General features: G+C 45.2%; 2 protein-coding genes across 4 annotated transcripts in view; both read right to left on the bottom strand.

The window, feature by feature from the left end:
- The window catches only part of LOC143440096 (uncharacterized), a 95,894-nt gene extending 95,070 nt beyond the window's left edge, over positions 1-824 (bottom strand). For all 3 annotated transcript variants that reach the window (XM_076926732.1, XM_076926728.1, XM_076926730.1), the window contains exon 1: positions 740-824. The gene's annotated coding sequence lies outside the window, so the exon portion shown is untranslated. The remainder of the gene's footprint in view (positions 1-739) is intronic.
- Positions 1-24,290, bottom strand: part of Scaf8 (SR-related CTD associated factor 8) — a 137,415-nt gene that overhangs the window by 28,204 nt on the left and 84,921 nt on the right. The gene's annotated exons all lie outside the window — the stretch shown is intronic.

Consider the following 24,290-nt stretch of genomic DNA (forward strand, 5'->3'; position numbering starts at 1 on the left):
GTACTGCAGTTTGTGGACTTCTGTCTCCTCTAAGGAATCTGTTCCATCCCTAAAGAAACCCTCCAACTCATGCACCCAACAACAGACTGTAGTGAATTGGGTGTGACATGCCTCAGGACAACTGGTCTACCTCACCTACCTACTTTAAGGCAATGACTATCGACAAATCAGCACATGGACTTCAAAAGTAATTTTAAAAATTTACAACCAGTCCCAATCTTCAGGACCAAATATAGACTACAAAAGATGGCTTAGCAGGTAAGAAAACTTGCCACCAAGCCTGACAACATGAGTTATATTTGGGATCCACATAACACAAAGAACCTGACTCCTCTAGGTTGCCCTCTAACTCCAGATGTACGTTTTGGTGTGTATGAGCCCTCACATGAATACATGTAATTAAGATATTTTTCAAAAAAAAAAAAAAAGTTCTAAAATACTCCTGTGTCACACATTGGGTTCCCTCACCCAGAATTGGTATCTGGGAACTTTTAATCACAGAGATGTTGGCAGCCAGATTTCTGTTCTAGATAAATGGAACCATCGTTGTTATGAATTCTTGAGTTGAACACCAATTCCTTATAATTGACAAGACAGATTTCTAACATGAAAAATTCACCAGTATATTGAAATATTACCATGACATCTTATATATAAAACAAAGGTCTCATGTCTTCCACTGTAAACCACCACCCTTGAACACAGAATAAATAAATAGTAACACATTGGCACAACTCACTAAGAAGGGTAGCTGCAGGTGATTACTCCAGAAGAGAATATTGGACCAGCAGAGGGAAGCTCACTGAATAAGCACAGGATCAACTTCAAAGAAAAAAAAGGAAAAAGAAAACTTAAGTAATTAATGGTCATATAACCTATCTTGTTCCTTGATATGGAACCAGAAAAAAACAAAACAAAACAAAGCAAAAAACGATGGGTTAATTAGAGAGAACACAAAATAAGCTCTTTTGATCCCCAGGCTGTAAGCATTATTATGCCCTGCTCTGCTTGGAGTTTACTTAGAAAGGTGACGGGTGTTCCCTGCATCCCAGGGTGCTGCTCTTCAGATTTTCCGGGTGCTGCCTTGGTGGCCGCACCAGGAGGCTGGTGCTTTCAAACCAATGCACAGAGAGGGTAACCACAAGGGCAGCAGAATGCACACGGGCAGACTGGATGTCAATTGTCATCCAGGTGAGAATGGTGGCAATGGAAGGACCTGGGATTGTGTTCTGCCCCACTGCCTGTGGTAGCGAGTGCTAACTCCCAGGCTTGTCGCTTCCACTGTGCTCCTCTTACCAAGACCACCCAGGCTACCTCAAGACTTACATGGCGTGCCTGTTAAGGGATTGTATTCACAACAGAATTGTGCTTTGTTCCATAACATTCATATCAGCAAACGCAGAGAACCTGAGAGGAAGGGACTCGCCCAGTAGATACCTCAGAGACTGAACACACTGCAAGGAAGCAAGCGGCCACTCGCAACTCAGCACACATGCGAGTGAGATCAGCTGACTTGCCCATGTCTATTATGGGGAGATGTCAAAGATTCCACAGAGCTTTATTTGCAGGAAGGGGGCTGCATTTAAGGGTGACTGTGTATGGAGTGGGAGGGTTAAGCCCTCAGAAATAGCTGTGATAATTGGCTCTAAGGCACCATGGCAGCCTTCTACGGGGACACAGTGACCTCTACTGGTGGAGACACAGAGTGCTGATGTGATTTTCTCCCCTAAACACAAGGTAGGCCACACACATTTGAGCACAGAGCAGAAAGAACCATACAGTGCTTCTTCGGCTTAAAAGTTAATCCTACAGGCAATACAGAACACTGTTATAGTTATCGAAGCAGCTATTCTGAAAGATATTTTTGAGGTGTCTCCAGCATAACTGGCTTCCACAGGCACCAACCACAGAATGAAAGAAAACATCAAGATATGTTGAAACTTGTTTTCCTGTTTTTAAACCAACGATTAAAGCTTTGGATATTTTTCTTTACTTCCTAACAGCTGTCAGAAATAAAGTGTAGACATCCTCAAGTTTATCTATAGTAACTTGGGAGAATTAAATTTAACCTAGACATGAAAGAAAAATGACAAAAGACATACCTCACCCCAAGGGCCCTGAAGCTCCACCATGTAACCATGGGAACACATGTGGAGCAGAGATGGGAGTGAGGTGGGTGAGCCGGTGTACACATGTACAAGGACCGATGAGGGTATTCTTAAATCTCACGGGCTGAAATAATTTCCTTAATGACTTGGATTTTATATGTTTCTACTGCCGAGAATGAAGTAGTAAAGAATTCAGAATGACATCTTTCAGTGATGTATCTTAAAAGCCCATCCTGACACCAGAGAAATAACAGCTTCTTTTAATCCCGCCCGGTTTTTTTTTCCTCTTGTTTTTATCCCACATAATAAAAATAATTGCAGGCTGGTGAGTCCAGCCTCTTCACAGACAACAGACACAGCTTGGGCTGGAGAGATGGCTCAACCTTTAGAGATTAGACTCACTACCAAAAGTATCAGAAAAGACTCACGGCCTGGGTACAGGGCTTACAGAGAAGAACAGGGACCGAAGGCATCCTTACTTAACTTTGTAAACACACCAGCTGCTCATGATTCCTATTTACCACTATGCTTGTATTTGCTGCTGTATTTACAAGAGAGGACCAGAGACCCAAGGGCAAATAAAACACCATCCTTGATCCAAGGAACCAGCCGCAGAATGTTTTAAACAACTCTTCCTTAAATAATGAAAGATTTATCAGTTTTCTACCTCCCTTCAGGCAACAACATCTGCATCTGAAGCACCACACTCTTCTCTTAGACCAGCAGTTCTCAATCTGTGAGTCATGGGCCCTTTGGGGATCTGTGACCCTTTACCAGAGGTCACCTAAGACCATTAGAAAGCACAGATGCCGGGCAGTGGTGGCGCACACCTTTAATCCCAGCACTTGGGAGGCAGAGGCAGGTGGATTTCTGAGTTCGAGGCCAGCCTGGTTTACAGAGTGAGTTTCAGGACAACCAGGGCTACACAGAGAAACCCTGTCTCGGAAAAAAAAAAAAAAAAAAAAAAAAAAAAAAAAGAAAGAAAGAAAAAAAGAAAAAGAAAGCACAGATATTTATTTACAACTCACAACAGTAGCAAAATGACAGCTATGAAATAGCAATGAGATGTTTTTTTATGGCTGGGGGTTGTCACAGCATGGGAATCTGCGTTAAAGGGTCACAGTGTTAGGAAGGGTGAGAAGCCCAGGGTTAGACAATGGGATGAGACAGGAAAGCATGCTTCTGGGCCAAGGACTATTGACAATATCAGGAATGCAAACAATTCTGATTAGTTAACCAGTGCCTCCAGGACATGTATACGATTGAGACAGGACAGAATGGCAGGGAAAATTAAGAAGACGCAAGGGACGGAAAGAGTCTGTCATGCCAGTGGATCTGGGTTACAGCGACCAATGGCTGCAAGTCCAGATTGTCAACACGGCTGAAGAAAGCACTGCACAGATCACCAGTACAAAGACTATACTCCAATTAGGGGGAGATGTCTCAAGTACTAAAGCAGTTAATGGGGAGGGGAGGGGTGTAGGCCATGCTCGTGCTGGCTTAACATGCATGATACCCTGGGGGGGGGGGGGGGAGTCCCAGCATCATGTAAAACCATAGTGCCCCATCTCAGAAATCCTGGCTCTGAGGAGGTGATGGAGGAAGGCTTACAGCAGAGGAAAGTGATGTGGATGGAGGAGACTGCTTTGCCTTCCAGCTCTCTTACTCCACTCTGAGCTCATGGGTCTATGCCCTCCATACACAAAGCTGGCATCCAACACCATGAGAGCGACTTTCTACAAAGTCAATGATAAACATCTAGCAAGACAGGTGACCCGACACATTCTGAGGCCTACGGGGGTTAGCTCGGTGGACAAGACAGCTTGCTCTGCAAGGACAACAGTTTGAGTTCAAAAACTAAGCGACCACATTAAACCAAAACCAAACCCACCCTGGAGTGTACTTTCCTGTGACTCCAGAGTATAGGGAGACAGAAAGATCTAGAGAGCTTGCTGGCCAGACAGTGTAGCTCGCTAGAGGTAAGAGATCCTGTCTCAAAGTAAAACGGTGGACAGCCTCAGAGGAAGGCACATGATGCCCTACTGTGGGCTCCAGATGTGTATTCATGGCAAGTGCACCACACAGGCATGCACCACACCAAGCATCGTGGGAGTGTGCGCTGGGGTGCATCTTTTTGAATGACTGAAGGGAACGGCATTACAAGGTCGGTGTGAGAGGTTCTCAAAACAAAAGGTGTCTAACCTTTCGTGTTTTCTTGCCTAATAGATTAATCTAATACATCCATTTGTCAAAACAAGGACCAATTCGGAAGAAGACCTGAAAGACTAAAGTAGTAAAATGCCAGTGTGCTTAAGAGAAAATAAACCCTTCATGAAGGCCCAGGGTAAAGGAGTGGGGGGTTAGTTCATAAAATATTCTCAAGATTTTCACAATTCTCAAAGATTTTCTTATGCTTCCACTGTATTCAAAGCATCATCCCAAATGCTCACACTCTAGGGAAAATGAGTCCTTTTCTTTTTCCCTTCGGTCTTTCAAGACAGGGTTTCTCTGTGTAGCCCTGGCTGTCCTGGAACTTAACAATCTGCCTGCCTCTGCCTCCTGAGTGCTGGGATTAAAGGCATGCGCCACCACCGGCAGATAGCTTTTCTATCTGTGGAAATTTCTGTTGCCAACATTGAAAAACTTGTCTATGACTGACACCACTTGGCATGAGATACTAAAGAACCAATTATTGGTGCTGGTCCTCAAGCTATAGAAGTCGTAAAGTCCGTGCTTAGGACAGAATTCTTCATGAGGTGGAAGAAGGTAAAGAAAAATAAGGGAGGGAGGGAGAGAAAGAGAGGGAGGGAAGAAAAAATTAAGACCATTACAGTTGAAAACTGTACACAGTATCTGTCTAAAACATGCTAAGGATTCAAACAATACTTTTTTTTCTTTTCAAAAGTGTTCAGACAAAAGCTATGCTACCCAGGACGATGCACCACTGGAGCTGAACTGGAAGGAGCTGGAGCAAGAAAGTGAAACCCGAGTAGAATGGAGCTGTGGACCCCCAGAGGGGTAGGCAGAGAGGTGAAGGCTGGGGAGGGAGAACAGTGTTTACCAAGCTTAGTGAATAAGCCATGAAATAAGTATCACATGTCATCTATATCTATCCATGTATCCATCTATCCACCCATCTATCTATCCATCCATCTACCCACCCACCCATACACCCATCCATCCATCCACCCAACTACCCATTCATCCATCTATCCATCCATCCACCCATCCATCCATCCACCCATCCATCTACCCATTCATCCATCTATCCATCCATCAACCCACACATCCATCTATTCATCCATCCACCCATCCATCTATTCATCCATCTACCCATACATCTATTCATCCATCCACCCATCCATCCACCCACCCATCCATCCATCCATCCATCCACCCACCCATCCATCCATCCATCTACCCATTCATCCATCTATCCATCCATTAACCCACCCATCCATATATCCACCAACCCACCCATCCATCTATTCATCCATCTACCACCCACCCATCCACCTATCCATCATCCACCAAACCATCCATCCATCCATCCACCCATCATCAGTCTATATCTACCATCTATTGCTCTATCATCTATATATTTAGTCCACCATCTTCCTCCCTCCCTCCCAACCATCTGTCAGTCTACCCTCTCAGGTAGCCAAGTGAAGCCAATTATCTGGGGAGGGAAGAGAAGGAACAGGCATGGAGACAGGAGAGGTTAGTGGGAAGTGACACAAATAAAAACGTCTTCATGAAAGTCATCACTATATATGGCTCATACTACAGTTTAAACAAAATAGATTCTCATTGGGACGGCTTTTCTGAAGACTTTCTCAGGAGTAAACAAGAGTGAGCGAGCGAGCCAGGGTCCTCGGAGGCACTTAGGAGTGGTGGAGATGCACCAGAAAACCCCAGCGGTCTCCCGTGTGCCTGCTCAGTCCGCTCACTCTGTGCTTGTGCAATGCAGTGCTGCACACTTCGCTATGTCAAGACGTGTGTGTGTGTGTGTGTGTGAGAGAGAGAGAGAGAGAGAAAGAGAGAGAGACAGAGAGAGAGAGAGAGAGAGAGAGACAGAGAGAGAGAGAGACAGAGAGAGAGAGAGAGAACTCAAAAAGAAATGAAAGGATGCATGTAACTTTTAAATTCTACCCCAAAGGTACTGGGATTGCACTAATTTTAAATCTAATAGAAGATAGTGGGGAAGAGAGTGGCACCTGGACTGATGGTGTCTTTTCAAAAGAAGAGCCGGGCAGGAGCAAAAAGACCTCCACATTTAATGAAGGCAGTGCACCTTATGTGGAGTCCCCAGTGATGTCAATAACTGCTTCTAACGCTGAGAACAATTTTATAATTTGGAAATTATCCCCAGGTCGAGTCTCCTGCCCACTTAAAGACTGCTCTTTTGGGTGTTGGGGGTTAAAACTCTTGACCTTCTCGTGTTCTGAGTGAACTAGTCATATGATCAGAGTGTTTGCCCCCCCCACCCCCACCCATTAGCACATGTCAGAATCAAAGCCTTGCACAAGTGAGCTGGTGGCAAAGAAGGAGGGATGGAAACACTGTCAGCTAAGTCCTTTAAAGCTGGCTGTGTGTGGTGGCAGTCCAAGAGTCCCAGATGCTCAGGAGGCTGAGGCTTTTTTCCAGGTATGCAGGGATACACTGGACAACAGACGGGGTGAAGGAAACAGTTAAAACCTGTAAAAATTAGCCAGCCAGGAATAATCCCAGTTCTTAGAAGAGGCAGGCAGATAGAAAGGGAGCTCCAGAGAAGCTCATAGCAAAGCTCTCAAAAAGCATGACAGAAAAACAACAAAATTATAGCACATTCCAAAGGAGATTCTGTGCATTTGCTTCCTGTACAATAAAACATGCAATGCATGCAATGCCTATAAAGGCCACAAGAGGGCACCAGATGCACTGGAGCTGGAGTTAAGGGTGCTTGTTAGCTGCCCAACATTCCTGCTGGGGCTCCTTTAACCACAGCACTCAGGAGGCAGAGGTTAGGGCCAGTCTCTGAGTTCGAGGCCAACCTGATCTACAACACACGCTCCAAGGCAGCTATGTTTACACTGAGAAACCCTGCCTTGAAACATCCCCACTAAAAGAAACTGTACTGGGAACTGGACTTGGTCTTCTGAAAGAATGGCAAGCATTGAGCTATATCCCCAGCCTCGCCATGTTTACTTGAGTTAGGGTCTCATGTAACTCAGGCTGGCCTTGAACTTGTCATCCTCCTGCCTCTCCCGTGTATTCCAGGTTACAGTGTGCACCATGGTATTCCAGCCTCTAGTGACTGTATTTATTTAACCCACTAGGCAATGCTATTTCTGGAATGTTCTAATGGCAGGAATTTCAGACTCTTCTTTTTCATTTAGAAACTTCAATCAAGTGTTTTGTGTCACAGGCTTAAGCTAATTTTTACCCTTGTTGGAATCGACGAAACCTCTTTTTTTTTTTTTTTTTTTTTTTTTTTTTTCTTCATTAAAACACACAGCTCGGCTGTAAAGAAAAACAGCAAGTGACCTGCACTATGGTTTGATATAGACCCAGTGTGCCTTATGAGGGAGCCCAGAAACCCCATTAACCAAATGCCTTTTCATTTCTTTAAAAAAGGTTAAAAAGCAATCTATATTAAAAATCAAGTTGGCAAAGGGCAAATTCTAAGAGGAGCTTTTTTGGGCAGGAGACAGACAACATAGCTACCTCCAACCAGTCTGTTGTCTTTCAAACAAATACAACTCCTGGTTTACAAGAGTTATCTGAATATGGGCGAGTAGATCGCTTCCTCCTGCCTTTGGGTCTCTCCTACTGCAGACAACAGACTTCCCCTCACAGATGTTGTTGATGGTGTGGACGCATTACAAAGAGGCACTTTGTTTCAATGTTACCAAGAAACGGGGAATGGCCAGGTACCACGCTCCAGCCGACTGCAGAGTTCAGTCAGGAGTTACCAGCTCTAGGATCCATTTTTAGCCCTACTAAAATGACTGTAAGTTCATGGTTGTCACTAAATTTGTCAGTTAAATAAGTAGGGAAATGTCCAAAGTCTGAACTTACATTTACAGCAACCAAAGGTCAAGAAACTAGGACGGAGCCAAGGAATAAGTTATAGTCAGTAACACCCTGCCTGCACACTGCAGACCTTCCTCCTGCCTGCACACTGCACACCCTCTTCCTGCCTGCACACTGCACACCCTCCTCCTGCCTGCACACTGCACACCCTCCTCCTGCCTGCACACTGCACACCCTCCTCCTGCCTGCACACTGTACACCCTCCTCCTGCCTGCACACTGCACACCCTCCTCCTGCCTGCACACTGCACACCCTCCTCCTGCCTGCACACTGCACACCCTCCTCCTGCCTGCACACTGCAGACCTTCCCTGCCTGCACACTGCAGACCCACCTCCTGCCTGCACACTGCAGACCCACCTCCTGTCTGCACACTGCATACCCTCCTCCTGCCTGCACACTGCAGACCTTCCCTGCCTGCACACTGCAGACCCACCTCCTGCCTGCACACTGCACACCCTCCTCCTGCCTGCACACTGCAGACCCTCCCCTGCCTGCACACTGCAGACCCACCTCCTGCCTGCACACTGCAGACCCACCTCCTGCCTGCACACTGCAGACCCTCCCCCTGCCTGCACACTGCAGACCCTCCCCCTGCCTGCACACTGCAGACCTTCCTCCTGCCTGCACACTGCAGACCCTCCTCCTGCCTGCACACTGCAGACCTTCCCTGCCTGCACACTGCAGACCCACCTCCTGCCTGCACACTGCACACCCTCCCCCTGCCTGCACACTGCAGACCCTCCCCCTGCCTGCACACTGCAGACCCTCCTCCTGCCTGCACACTGCAGACCTTCCTCCTGCCTGCACACTGCAGACCTTCCCCCTGCCTGCACACTGTACACCCTCCCCCTGCCTGCACACTGCAGACCTTCCCCCTGCCTGCACACTGCAGACCTTCCCTGCCTGCACACTGCAGACCCTCCCTGCCTGCACACTGCAGACCCTCCCCTGCCTGCACACTGCAGACCCTCCTCCTGCCTGCACACTGCAGACCTTCCTCCTGCCTGCACACTGCAGACCCTCCCTGCCTGCACACTGCAGACCTTCCCTGCCTGCACACTGCAGACACTCCTCCTGCCTGCACACTACAGACCCTCCTCCTGCCTGCACACTGCAGACCCACCTCCTGCCTGCACACTGCAGACCCTCCCCCTGCCTGCACACTGCAGACCTTCCTCCTGCCTGCACAATGCAGACCCTCCTCCTGCCTGCACACTGCAGACCTTCCTCCTGCCTGCACAATGCAGACCCTCCTCCTGCTATTCCTAGATACTGCGGTGGAACAGTGATTCTCGTATGGATCTTCTTTTAAAAAGCTGACTAGTTGGTAGTAGCTTAAAAATACATTCAGTGGTCAATATAGCATTCCCTCAGAAGATGTCTAATTATTGCAAGGGAGTTTTAAACAGGTGGTACAAGAGGAAGTAGAAATCTCTCAGCTCTTCCAACTGGTCAATGCTAGTTCTGTTACAGAGAATGAACACCGCCAACACTGCAGGCCGGCCCATTTGCTCACTGTATTCAACTCTTGGGGTAAGGGCCTGGGCTGTGTGCTTTACTATGCAACAAGAACTGACTGCACTGCAAGAAATCCAAGGCTGGAAGAAATGGCTCAGTAGTTTTGTAAAAGTGTTTGCTAGGCAAGCAAGAAGACCTGAGTTCAAATCCCTAGGACCCACATAAAAGCCAGATGCATGGTTCAAGATCCTGTCATCTCAGCCCCTAAGGGGAACCATGTGTAGGAAATGGGAGAATCCTAGAAGCTCAAAAGCCAGCTAGCCTGGCACATGCATCGGAGAAAGAGATCCTGACTCCAACAGGGGGAAGGGCATGTGAGGGGGCACACCCATGGGGAGAAGGCATGTGAGGGGGCACGACCATGGGGGGAAGGCATGTGAGGGGGCAACCCCATGGGGAGAGGCATGTGCGGGGGCACACCCATGGGGAGAGGCATGTGAGGGGGCACACCCATGCAACTTCTCATGAATGTACATGCACACACATGCTGAACAAGAAAAATTGGACAAAATCAGCTTCAAATACCAGCAGATCTGATGTTCTTCAGTGTCCACTTGAGAATTGAGATACCCCAACTAAAAAGCTGGTAGGAACCAAATCTAAACCTCTTTATCAGGATGACAATTCCATAGGAGGTTACAATTCAGGTTCTTCATTTCTCAAACCAAGCATCATATGCGTGAGTCACCTGGCTGGCTGGCTGGATGAGGCCACAACATTCCTCCACTGGCTCTCAACACTTTTAGCTCAATCGGGTCTCAAGTAGGCTGGGCCTACATTGGTTTTTCAAAATGCTTTTTAATGGTGTGTGTGTGTGTGTGTGTGTGTGTGTGTGTGTGTGTGTGTGTGTCCTGTATACAAAGGTCAGAGGGCAACCTTTGGGAGTCACGTCCCCCTTCCATGCTGGTCCCCAGGATGGAACTCAGGTTGTCAGACTTGGTGGTGGGCACCTCTGACCAGCTGAGCCATTTAGTCAGCCCTTGGCCTGAACTGTAAGCAAGTTCACTCGGGTGTTCTAATAGTTCTAAGATTGTTCACACTCTCCACACACACTCAGAGGAATTCTGACCATGGATGTGTGAGACACCTTCCAAGGGAAAGTCTTAAATTTTTCTAGAGGATCACTGCCCAGGTTCAACCACTAGCCTCCCCCCACCCCCTCAGGGCCCCTACCTCCTAAGATGAGCCGGCCCGCTCTCAGCAAATGAGGTTCAAATCTTGTTCCTCCTCAGGAGGTGGCTTTGATGCTGAACCATGGCTCTAGCTGATGCTTCCATCTGGAATGACTCTGAGTCTTTCTCGGCCTCACGAGGCTCAGCCCATTTCCTTGTCTCTCAGCCTATGGCATCTTTACCTCCCGAATATCAAAGCACTTGCCTGTTTTCAACCCCGGGGTCTGCTAGCCTCTATCTCCCCCCCACCCCACCCCCGCCACTCGCCCCATCCCATCACACACACACACACACACACACACACACACACACACACACACCATCACTCCAAGCTCCCATGTTCTAGGTCCTTCAAGATTACAACATGGGCAAATTTCCTAATCTTTCCACTCAATCTACCCAGACTCTCCAACAGAATGCCTGTATACCGGTAAAACACCTTGACAGACAGCTCTCACAATCTTTGTAGGTCTCAGCAAATTGCAACTCAAGAAATAATGGTAGTTTTATGATGTAAATACTGGGGTGACCACCACACATCACACCTACACCAGGAACTGTCTCCGTCCTCCATGATTGATCACTAAGCCTTTAAAACCTCTTCCTGCCACCAGCACTTGATGGTGGGTTTTAGTGGCTCCCTTTATCAGCCCTTCCAAGAGGCAGTCAGCATTTTGTCCATGCACAAGTCCCCAGTTGCCACCCTACAGTCGCCAGACTAACGGTAGTAGCTGTCTCATCCTATAGTAGATGGACATGAGATCTGAGATGAGTGTTTCAGTTATTTCCATGACGCCCTGTTCAGTTCCTGGATAGCAGATGTATTAATGTTTATCTTTAAAACCAGAGTCAACGCCTGTCTTCATTGACGATTTGATGATTCCCAAACCCCATAAGACTTGGTATTAGACACTGTTTTCTAAGCTGCTGGGGCCAGAGAGATGGCTCCGTAGACAAAGACATCTACCACCCAGCCTGGTGATCTTGATCTGAATTCAATCCTTGGAACTGTAGGCAAAAGGTGAGAACCGACTCCTGAAAGTTTTCCTTAGACCCTCTCTAATGGGAAATAGTATGTGAATACACATAAAAAGAATACATTTGAAACTGTGGTAAGATTCACCTGACATAAAGTTTACCATCTTAAAAGTAATTTCATGTTTCAAGAACACCAAAAAACTTACTGTAACACTGACTAAATCACAGAGACTGGGGGTGGGGAAGGAGACACCTGCTAGAGTTAACCCTGAATTTGGAAATCCCTGTATATCTGCTATTGTGCCTGCTGGCAAAAAGTAATTATAACATATTATCACAGTTAAATTGCCAGTGTTTCAGGTATGATCTAGTAGGTAAACATAGGTAGCTTTTCTACATTCTTTTATATTTCACAAACAATCCCTGACAACAACAGCCAGTCTTTATGCAGAGAGGATTCCACACATTGGCCTGCCAAGTGCCTCACCTGCGTTTTTTTTTTTTTTTAACTCTCATTGAAGATATTTTTCTCACATAATAAACCCTGATTATGGTTTCCCCCTCCTCTACTTCTTCCGGTTCCTCCCCCCACCCCCCTCCCACCTTGCGTCTCTCATTGGAAAACAAACGGGGCTTCAAAAGGAAAATAACAGAATACGAAAGATAAGATGAACACAGAGAAAAAGGAGAAAGCAAGCAGGAGGAAGGAACAGGGCCCAAGAAGCGGCCCAAGAACCAGATCCACATGTAGAGATGCACACTCTCACATTCGAGAACCCCATAAAAACACGGTAAACTAGAAGCCAGAATAAATATGCAATACAGGGTAAACAAGAGAGAAGAAAACATACATAAAAATTAAGATTAAAAGAAGAAGGAAAAACTCTGAAACAACCATGTGAGAGAAAGAACCCTATAAGGATGCTGTGTGAGTCTGTCTGCTGTTGGCCATCTACTGAGGGACCTGCAGCCTACCCTTAAAATGGCTTGCAATTCACACCCAACGAGGCTCCCGATTCACACACAACGAGTCTCGTATTCTTTTCCACCGCATGGTTCAATGGCGCCAAGCACTATCCATATAATCTAATTTCAGGATGTTTTCATCATCCCAACAGCAGCTACGCTTTTGGCCACCATGCGTCTCATACCCTGTCCTTCCATCCCCCTCACCCCCACCACCTACTCTCTCTACTGATAGACCTGTGACGGGTAGTTCTTATATAAAATCATACAACACGTGGTGGCTGTGGCTGCCTTCTTTTGTTTAACATAGCCTCAAGGTCAGCACACGACTAAATGTAATGAAATATGTTTTATCATTTTAAATATAAATAAACAAAGAGCCAGAAGGTAAGAGATGAAGTTATTTGCTTGCTCTTGCTCTCTTTCTCTCTCTGGATTCAAATGTATGCACTACGCCTCTATGGAGAGGTAGAAACTGTAAATCTTACACACAACCCAAAATCAACCTTAATTTTACTATTTATTTTTCAGTCGGGCTTTTATCACACACTATCAAACCCGCTTTCTCTGATCCTTCTTCCCCTTAACCTTCCACTATGTAGATCAATGGCCACGAGTTAAAGGTCACGAGAAAAGTTTCGACTCATATATGAAAACAGGGCCAAGCACCTCGATGCTTGTTTTGAGCTGAATTTAATCTCATCAGAGAAAATTTAGGTTATTCTTTTTTCATTCAGTGTTGTTCTGACATGCCATCGTTAAAAAAAAAAAAAAAATTACAATAGTAGTAACTACAGCTACTGCTGCCACATAGAGAACATGGATTCTATAACAGATCAAATCAAAAGGGCAACATGATGACACATACCTCATACCATTAAAATAATGTCATATAAACCTGATTTGTTCTTATCACAACATCAAAAATCAGAGAATATAGCTTTTTAGTGTTATGGAATTATTGTTTAAAGTCCTTGGAAAGACATGGGACAGCATTGACTTCTACCACTGACAATTTTTTTTTTAAATAAAAAAAAATTAAATTTGTTTGTGTGTTTCTGCATATGACGTGAGTGCAGGTACCCTCGGAATCCGGAAGAGGGTGTTGGGTCCCCCGAAGCTGGAGTTACAGCTGTAAATAGTCAGGCACGGATGCTGAGGACTGAACTCGGTCCTCTGCAAGGGCAGCATGTGCTCTTAGTGTATGAATTTGCCACCAGCAACCTGCATAGAACCTCTCCAACCTTTGGTTACTGACAAGGATGAGGCCACCAAGTCACCCGTTCATGCATCTGTGTGCCCAGCGCAGGTGGGAATGTGGCTGTAAACAGCAGCAGGAGGAGGCCACATCCTGGCTGAACACTGCCAGGCCTTTGGACATATTGGCTGAGCTACTCAGAAAACCCACTGGCAAATTGGACTAGAGACAGGGGCGGTGCTAATGGAGTCTGCTAAAGCAAAGCACCAGCATATCTGACGCTACTATCTTTAATCTGAACTATCTTGGCATCTAAAAATATCTCTTGACAAACCTCCATTGCCTTATATTTGAAGAATAATGTGAGCGCACTAATTTTATTATTGTGATCCAAGGGATCAAATGCCAAGGCCCTGCCATCTTAGACAAGCATAGTCTACCACTGAGCTCTGAACCTTCGACAAGGATAGTCTATCCCCACCTCTGAACCTTCTGTGTTTTAGTAATACTCACGCAACATGAATTAAATTAGCAAACCAGAGTTTATATTTCCACAGGAACAAAAATTATCAAGCATTGTGACGGGCTATGTAAAAAAAATAATAATAATATTGAGAGAGTTTTGCATTGTAAAATTGCTACGACAAACAGTTCACTATTCCAGAACGCTGCTATAAAAACAGAATGTTCTGGGTCTCTGTGCTTTGCTGCCCAGCATGCTAGTCCTAAAAGCACTTAGGAATCATTTAACCGTGTCCAGTGTGCCTGAAAACTGAACTGGTAACTACAGTAAACAGTCATGTGTGACTAACGGCTACCATGCTGGACAGAATAAATCTTGAAGAGAAAGATACCATGCTGTCAAGGGACACACCACTGACATTCTAGAAACTGTGGAGAGGGAAAGAGAACACAGGAGCTTAAAGCAAGGGCAAGAGACGAAAACGAACATTCAGGAAGCATACATTTGACGGCCGGGATTTTAGGGATGCTGTGACAACCATGTGATGGGGCTGTGGAAGTACGCTTGTACAGGAAGCAGAAAGCAGGGACGGAAGGAAAGACCATGGTGACCCTTAATACAATGACAGAATGGCCCATTTTACATGGTGAGGAAAGTGTACTGTGAACTGTGCACTGCATGCACACACGTGTGAATGTGCACACACATGCACCACACACACACATAAGTTCACTTATAGACAAAAGAGTCACAATGGATATGTTTCTTATCTCTACTTCTACAGACGAGGGTCTCGGGACAGGAGATTAATGCATTGAAAAAAACGTGTTATCTTCTACCCCAAATCCAGCAGCCAATAGCGTCCCCTCGTACTACACATCCTGTATCCCTCCACCTTAACATCCCTTAGACTGTTCCCTACTGGAAGTTAAGTAAGTTCCCGGGAAGCAGACTCTGCGTCCGGTCAATAGCACCATATCTCACCGGCTGACTCAAAGTACACATATTTTTCAGTATGACAAGCATGAGACTTAACGTCCATTCCCTGACCCATCAGGCACTCAAATGTGAGGCCCAAGCTGAAAGTTTAATGATTAAAACCTTACGGGCAGTCTCAAAGCATCTGGGAATGAGCTTGGGAATCATCATGTCTCGTCAAAACAGGAGCTGCCTTATGTTACACGCGATTTCTTTCAGAAAAGCCTATTCCCCACGTTTTAAGAAATATCTAAACGGACTTTAATACTACCAGGCAGTTATGACACAAATGTTTCACCACAGAAAAGCCTTCAGCTTTGCACACTCATCTTTGAGCGCAGAAGACAGGCCGTGTGATGGCCTGTGTGAGCTGCCCCCCCCCCCCCCCCCGCACTCACATTTCCCAGCAAATCCTTCATCTCTGTCTGTTCATGTGCTAGAAACACTTTTTAAACAAACCTTTCTAGGCATGTGCTCACTCTTGATGGGAGACATTGCCAGCACGTGGGACACACCAGGCAAAGTGTGTCTGAGGATAAACACTGAGACCCATCAAATAGATCAGAAAAGGACAAATCAGTCTAGGAAATTATTTCCTCAGTCCAATCCACACTAAGACCTAATGAAACCTGTCTACAAGGCACATAAAATAACACCCACAGGGGTTTTTTTTTTTTTTTCCCATAAAAACACCAGTTCCTTTGAGTGCTTGCTATGGATATATAGAGTTAGCATCATGGGTAGCAACAGGCAGCTTACACCACAGAGGACTCTGGGCAAAGAGTGATCTTGTCCTGGTCAGAAACAAAGGTCACACAGAACATTTACTAACGGTCATTTAAAGAGGAAGAGAATTCAGTATGTGTATCGGAAATTACATTTACCTTTCACTTTAAATAGTTCACTCATCAGTGAGCACATTGGTGAAAATGGTGCCTCCCTATCTCTAGTAAGTATCAGAGCTTGAAAAAAATTTAAATCCTTTGGGAAAACTAGACGTGAGCAAAGGCGCAGCTGTTCAGATCTCACTGCGCTACAGCTTCCTGGCAGCCTATTAAGTGAGGCTGTGTGGAGCTGGCGACTACGAGCTTCTAGCCACCTCTCAAAGGATGCTGAAGTCGTCGGCTGGAGCTTTGGATAGCAAAGACTTAAATCTCCCAGGTCTTTCTTAATGTTGGTTTGGTTTTTTTTTTGTTTTTTTTTTTTTTTTTTTAAATTCTCCTAGTTTTTTTTTTTTATATAATTTATTTTTTTATTTTATGTGCATTGGTGTTTTGCTTGTACATATGTCTGTGTGAAGGTGTCAGATACTAGAATTACAGTTATGAGCCACCATGTGGGTGCTGGGAATTGAACTCAGCTCCTTGGAAGAGCAGTCAGTGCTCTTAACCGCTGAGCTATCTCTCCAGCCCCCTAGGTTCTTTCTTAATGTTCATGTGTTTCTTCAACAAAACTTTTAAATGTGTACAAGGAGGCAGGCACTGTGGTGGGATGGGAGACCTGAGTTCTGCTCTCAAGGGGCCCAATGCTGAGAGAAAAAGGGGAGAAAACAAGTTAGCAAGTGCTTGCTATACACTTGCCAGGGACTGTGTCTGAGAGGAGGGGCAAGCAGAGGAAAAACAAAAGCCTGCTTAGCAGAGGTGAGGGCCCCAGAGGAGCAGCAGAGCACCCTGGGAAATGGTCAGCTAGATCAGACCTTAGGAACTCAGCTACACTGTGCACTGAAGACATGGTCAATGGTCAGGCGGGTCCTGCAGTCCAGAGAACCACAGTCCAGTGCAGATCAATGCATCCAGTTGTATACAACCCTGATGGTATCACAGTAATGCCTGCATTTGTGTTCGAGGAATAACGCTGGCTACTTGTATCTAGTCCTATGTCACACTTGTGAGACTGGTACTAAGGAATTTAATCCCACACAATCCTGAGGTATGACAAAGATCTGTCTCAATTCAAACCAAGACAATGGAGTTCTTACCACAGAAGATTCTAGAAAAAAAAAAAAAATACTCCAGTAAACACGAAAGAGGATAGAGGATACTACTTGTCAGCCTGGAGACAGTGGTGAAGCTGTTGGGACAGTCAAGTAAAGAGACAAAGTCTGAAGGAAGGTAGGGGTGACAGCTATTATGTGTGTATACAGTATTACTAGTGTGTGTTTGGTGAGAAGAAATCCCAAGCACTGTGTCTCTCTGAGGGGTACCATGCTAGGAAAAAATGAGGTTTCCATTTCTTGATTTGGAGATGAATAGAATTTGACTGTCAAACCGGGGTATCAAAGAAAGGGCATTTTTTAGAGACCCAGGAGAGAAGCCATGTGGATAAAGTCTGAACTTTTATGGGACTGCAGGTAGCAACTTTTCTAGACCTGGGTACCACCCCACAGGTCCATTAGTGTCCAGTAGGAAACAGTAGATTGAATACATGTGAGAGAACAAAACCACATGGGAACTGGGTAATTTTAATGTGGAAAGGGGGCTAGGAGGATCCAGGAGAGGGTGATGTCCGAAGCCAGTGGAGCTGTTTCCAGAAAAGCAAGAGGAAGTTGGTGCTACCATTAGATGCTGCTGAGCTGATTACAGAAGTGAGGGCGTGGAGAGGAGACAACTGGAGGTCAGAGGGAGCCAAAGGAGGAGTGGGTGTCATCAGACGGTGACTCCAGCTCCCGGGGGATGCAGAAACTGACACTCACAGACACACTCTGCCCAAAGACCTGTCCAGAACACAGTGAGGAGACTAAGGAGAAAGTAGCAAAAAACAAAGAGAAGTCTTGTTTTAAATTCATGTAAGAAGCAAGCACATTAATGTGAAAATGATGACACAGGGAGTGTGGACAGTTAAAAAAGATACAAGGAGCAGCAGCATTGTTGTGGGCCAACAGGACAAGCAAGGTACAGAGAACCTAGCTTTGGACCTGAGCACTGACAAGCCTGCTGCAGACCAGAGCAAGGCCTCCAGCCTCAGCTTCCCACGGGTTCCTGACACTGCCCTGTACGGGGTAGGGCTGCCCTGTATACTGCAGGAGCTGAGCTGCACCCATCCTGGGTCATAACAACCAGCTGTGTCTTCAAGCTGCCACTTCATGTTCTAAGGCTGGCTCTCAGCCTGTGCATTTCTATATCAGATCACCCGTATATCAGATATGTTATATGATTTATAACAGTAGCAAAGTTACAGTCATGAAGTAGTAACAAATAACTGTATGCTTGGGGGTACACTCACACACCATGAGGAGCTGTACGAAAGGATCACAGCATCAGGAAGGTTGAGAACCACCTGCTCTATGTGGGAAGGGAGGGCCCACACCTTGCGCGCTGTCGGTGGAGAAATAAAACAGGAAGTACCTTTGAGAACCACTGGCTCCCAGTCAATTGTGTGTTCTGTGATCAGTGAAAACTGTCCTTTCAGTTTCGGCAGAATGGGAGGAGCTAACAAAAAGAAAAAAGAAAAACTAAGCAGGACACACTTTTTCTCTTGCCCAGATTACAGTGCAGGTGTGTTTCCTCCTATGGACTTTGCAGAAAACAAGTTCCCAGAGAAACCTGGGCCCAAGAGGCACTGAGAACCTGTATCAGATATTCTTGTGATAGTTTGGAACAGGTATTATCCTCAAGTGTCTGACTCTAAGAAAAACCATCTTATGTATTGGGGTGTACATATATATACACGTATATATTATATATAACATATATATACATATATTTATAAAAACATGTATTGAATTTGTCTTATTTCTAACCTGAGTAAACAATTTTAAGTTTTCAATAGGAAGGCTGCTATATTTTATCAAAAACAACATCAACTCCATTCAAAACTCTAAATTTTATGACAAGATAGAAAAAAAAAAACTTTGATATTTTAAACTTGGGTGTTACCGTTCAGAATAATATTTTGGGGTGCTTTATCCTGGGTATTTTCTTTTAATCTTTCAGCTCATCACCAATTTATTTTTTTAAAGAATAATATTTTAAGTGTATGAGTGAGTTGCCTGCATGTAGTGCACATGTATACTCTGCCCTCTGAAGTCAGAGGCCCTGGAGTTGGAGTTACAGCTGTCACATGAATTGAACTTGGGTCCTCTAAAAGAGCAGCCAGTGCCCTTAACCACTTAGCCACCTCTAAAAAAAAAAAAAGAAAAGAAAGAAAGAAAGAAAAGAAAAGAAAAACAAGCCATGCTAATTTTCAAATACCCCTGGAAATTCATCTCAGTATTTGTGCTCAGTATTTAGAAAAAAATGTAGTTCTAAGGGACTCTAAAGGTTGAGCTGCTGCAGACTGTCAGAAATGACAGACAGGAAGATGTGTGTCCCATAAACTTTATGTGAACATCCTATAGTTTTGATGCATGGTTTTAACAATCCCACCCCTTTCTTAAGAAGGTTGAAAATACACAACTTCACTGTACAATTTAGGCTGTGGCAGTTATAACGGTGAGAAGGGGACAACAGAGAAGAGCGGTGGGGAACAGTATTTCCAGAGCTTGCCAACGGACTGGCTGCCATTGTCTTCAGGGCATGTGTCTTCAGAGAACCTTTGCATCCAGTAAACTTAGCTCAGCTACCATCTAGGGCAGCTACCAGATCCGAAATGCCTGGATGAGCTCTAACAATGCATCTTGACAGCATCTACCTTACTTAAATGTGCTAACGCACCCACCGGAGACGGAGAAGGAGGAGGCAGAGATTCCCACCTCTGCTGAGCACACAGCTGAGTAAGCATATGTTTAAAGATCCAGCATTTTCCCTCTGCAGAACAGCATGCTTGGTAATGGGCCTCACTGTGGCTAGCTACGCACACCTCCCTGGAGTCACAACCATATGCCTTGAACTGAAGTCTGAACAACGGTCTGGATGCACCACCGATTTTCTCCCCAATGAAATTCGAGTGAAACTTATAGTTCTCATTACTACCCAGAGGACAAACGGGTGAAATTCCGTGTAATAGAGTCTAATTGGTATGAGATTATTCAAATGCATCTCTGTGAGCACACAGAAATGAGTGAATCTCTGTGAGCTGAATGAAGGCCAGCCTGGTCTAGAGTGAGCGCCAGGATAGCCAGGGTTACAGAGAAAGCCTGTCTGGAAAGCTCTGCCTGACTCTGTCTCTAGAGTGATGGAATTAAAGGCATGAGTCACCAACACCATAGCACAACTAAAGTTAAGAAAAGTAAAGCTGACAGGCAGCAGATCCTGAAGGGCCACAGAGAACCCCGAATGCGTTCTTACAGGCCACAGGGCTTCCTTGTGGCATTTTGAAAGAGCAACTTGAAGCTTTTGATGATGGTCCAAGATCAAGTATTATAGAAAAAGCCCACCAGTTTCACCCATAGCTAAGACTATCAAATGACAAGGAGGCCTCCATACGAGCCAAGAAAAAAAAACAAACAAAGGCCAGTATGTTCACATAATCACCGTGTACGACAAAGATGGTGGCTCTGACTTCTTAGCTCCAAAGGAAGTGAAAATTGTCCAAATAATTCAGAAACAACTTGAGAGGGACACCAATCAAAACAAAGGAATGTCGAGAACACCCTAGCATCAACCAGTTACAAAGCATGTCTGAAACTGATGGAGAACCTTGTACCTACTTGCCAGTAGGAATTCCGGGGCCAAAACTAAGCAACTTGTGTTTTACTGAACACTGCGATTAATTCACGGTCCCGGGCTCAGCTAAGTTCCAACCTGGACAAGGTTTGAAGACGTGCTTTTGACTTTCTTTTCAAATGGATGGAGCCACTCTTTGAGGGAACTTGAAAGTTGCTGGTAAAGCCATATGCAATCATTTCCAAGGTCACATGCTATTTGCCGGTGGATATTCCAACCTCAGCAGATACTCATCTCTGGGCCAAGCATTATCTTGGAACCATGGAAACGCTGTTTTCGGGAGAAAGCTGGCTGTCATTCTGCCGCTACCGAGTATTTACTCTTCCCCTCAACAGTCTCTGTACTCTTCTCTCACTAGTTTATTTCCATTGGCAAACAAGAAAAGCTTGCCAACCGGAATTCCACCCTCTTTCTTGATTCTGTTTCCTCGTCACACTTTTTTTTTCTCTGAATGTTTTAAAAAGATAATTTTTCTTTTCTTGGGGGGGGGGGGGACTTAGGGTTTAACATGAAAGAAAGAAAGAAAGAAAGAAAGAAAGAAAGAAAGAAAGAAAGAAAGAAAGAAAGAGAGAGAGAAAGAAAGAAAAGAAAAAGAGGGAGGGAGGGAGGGAGGGAGGGAGGGAGGGAGGGAGGGAGGGAGGGAGGGAGGGAGGGAGGAGGGAGGGAAAGAGAGAAGCTCTGGGGCAGTGAACATGGCTCAGTAGGTAGGGACACCAGCTGCCAAGTCTGACAACCTGAGTTTGATCCCTGGAAGCCACGTGATGAAAGGGGAGACAAAACTCCTTGCAAGCTGTCCTCTAACCTTGTCACCCTTGCACACAGTGACACTCTTGCCCTACTCTACAAATACGTGAAGGTAAAAAAAAAAGATCTGTTTAAAGAAAAATGAACTATGTCCTGAAGTCATGTGTTGGCATGCTTCTAATGACCTCAGACAGTTTCACTGTCTACCTAAAACAAGAGGCAAAAGGTATGCCTATTTCACGTAAGACCTCCATGACAGACCCCTTTCCCTACTCATCCCTGTAAAGAAGACCAGTCTAGCAATCAGGACATCATGACACCGGTAGAAAGAAGAGCTAGAAAATTTGTGTAGATTGCTATTTTTGTTTCTAAATACTTCAAAGTAGCCACAAACACCCACACTTGAATGGATATCTCTCAAAATGGTCTGGATGATGACCTGGTGCTATTTATTTACCAAGGTAGATTACAAATTCTGCAACAGCTTAAGAAGTAAAAAAAAATTACCAGCCAACTAAGAGAAGACATTGAGACTTTCAAAACAGAAATGTTGCTAAAGTGCCCTGAGGCCAAGGCTGAAGACAGGCTCCAAGGACCTGATGCTAAATCAGTGACATGCATGGCTGGCAGGCATGTCAGTTGCTGGGAGTGGGAGGAGGGGCGGGGGGGGCGGGGGGGGCGCGCAGGGAGAGTGGTTGGTGTCTGATTTCTTCAGTGCTGTAACCATCGGTATGTCTCCCAAGTTCCAGTAGACCAACCTCTCCCCACTTGGTCATGTGAGCAAACCTAAACTCAATGTACCCCAACCAAACAAAACAAGATAGAGAAACAGGATGAAGAGACTGAGCAGCCTGTGAAGAGTCATGGCGGGAGGGGGAGAGAAGATGACCAAGATGACCAAGATCTATTATATACATGCATGGGATAAAAATAAGAAAAAAAAGATGGCTACCTGGAGAAAATCCTGGTATACCTACCTCCCTAAACATCTGGCACACTAAAGGCAAATGTGTCCTGGAACCTAGTGTTTGTCGGCGGGACAGTAATGATTTCCAATTCGGAGTGGTATCACAATGTTAAATATTCTCAGGCTCGTGGCATTTTTTGTTTTGTTTTGTTTTGATTTGTTTCTACTTTCTGTTGTGACAAGTTAGAGGGGAAAGGCACTTTGAGTGAGTTCCTCCTTTGGGCCTTCAAAGATGCTTCGTGCTAAGGAATAAAAGCTGTTAAGAGCAGGTCTTGTTGAAACCAGAAGCAAAGGCACTCGAGTCTCGACAATTCGGCTCAGCGTTTGTGCTGTCTGGAGAGAAGGGTACAGGAATGATCACAGCGGCACAAGGGCGTTCAGTGTGTCCTCTCGCTTACTAGGTAAGTCTGACCTGAGAGGGCCCAGAGTGCATGAGGCAGGTAGGTCAGGTTCACCAGCCAGATAAATGCCTGGAGTTTAACTTTCAAAACAAAACAAACAAAAAAACTAAACAACACTTGAGAAATCATCACCGTGAGAGAAACTTTCAACTTTGTACAATGAGCCAAACACTATCATCCTTCTCAGGACACACCTGCTTACACACACAGGTTCACTGAAATCAAGTACTTTGTAATGCACCAGTCTAACAAAGTCCCCAACAGTGGTCAATACACAATCAAGTGTAACAAATCCATAAAATAGCCTTTTAAAAAGACAGACAGACACACACACACACACACACACACACACACACACACACACACACACGAACACACAGACATACATACATGAAGAAAGGTTTGTCCCTGAACACTGACCACAAAGCACTCAAGGGCCCTATGGGGCACAGCTGCCCGATGCTGTACCACTCCTTCACCCTGGGATCCCTTTCCTCTCAGAACCCCGTGTCTCAAACCAACCTTTGGTATTTTGGGCTCAAATGACCTGGAAGATGCTGAAACAAACTCATAAAAACAAACCATGCTATGGAGGCGATCAAGAACACTAGGTAGTAATTTGAAACAGCAACGCAGGCGGTAAAAAAAAAAAAAAAAAAAACGAATCAATGACTCATATGACTTATGCTTTTCTACACCTGCCACCACTGACACCTTTTAGAAAGGGCGGCCTCCTCTCTGGTTTGGTCTCCCCCTATCTCTGTGGTCTTGGATTTGGGTTAATGGGGCACTTTGAAGACTCATTTTCCTAACACCTGGAATTGGACCAACTGAACTAAAAAAAATGCAAATTGCTAAAAAAGAAAACATTTAGTATGGGGGAGGGTGGGATAACCTGGCTCAACCAATCCCAGCCAGAACGGGTGTCTGTTCTGTTCAGGTTGCCTTTGTGGGTTGACACTGTGCATCAAAAGGCGGGGCTCCTCTGATCATATCCTTGTCCACCAGACCAGTCAAATGAAGCTTTCCAAGAGGAAAAGAAAAGGAATGGAGAACCTTTTCTACAAATGTGATCCTGTGAGGCCTGGCTATCCTTTTAAAATCATTTCTATCCATGT

Source organism: Arvicanthis niloticus, chromosome 28 (genome assembly GCF_011762505.2).
Source record: "Arvicanthis niloticus isolate mArvNil1 chromosome 28, mArvNil1.pat.X, whole genome shotgun sequence".
In the NCBI taxonomy this organism is placed as follows: domain Eukaryota; kingdom Metazoa; phylum Chordata; class Mammalia; order Rodentia; family Muridae; genus Arvicanthis; species Arvicanthis niloticus.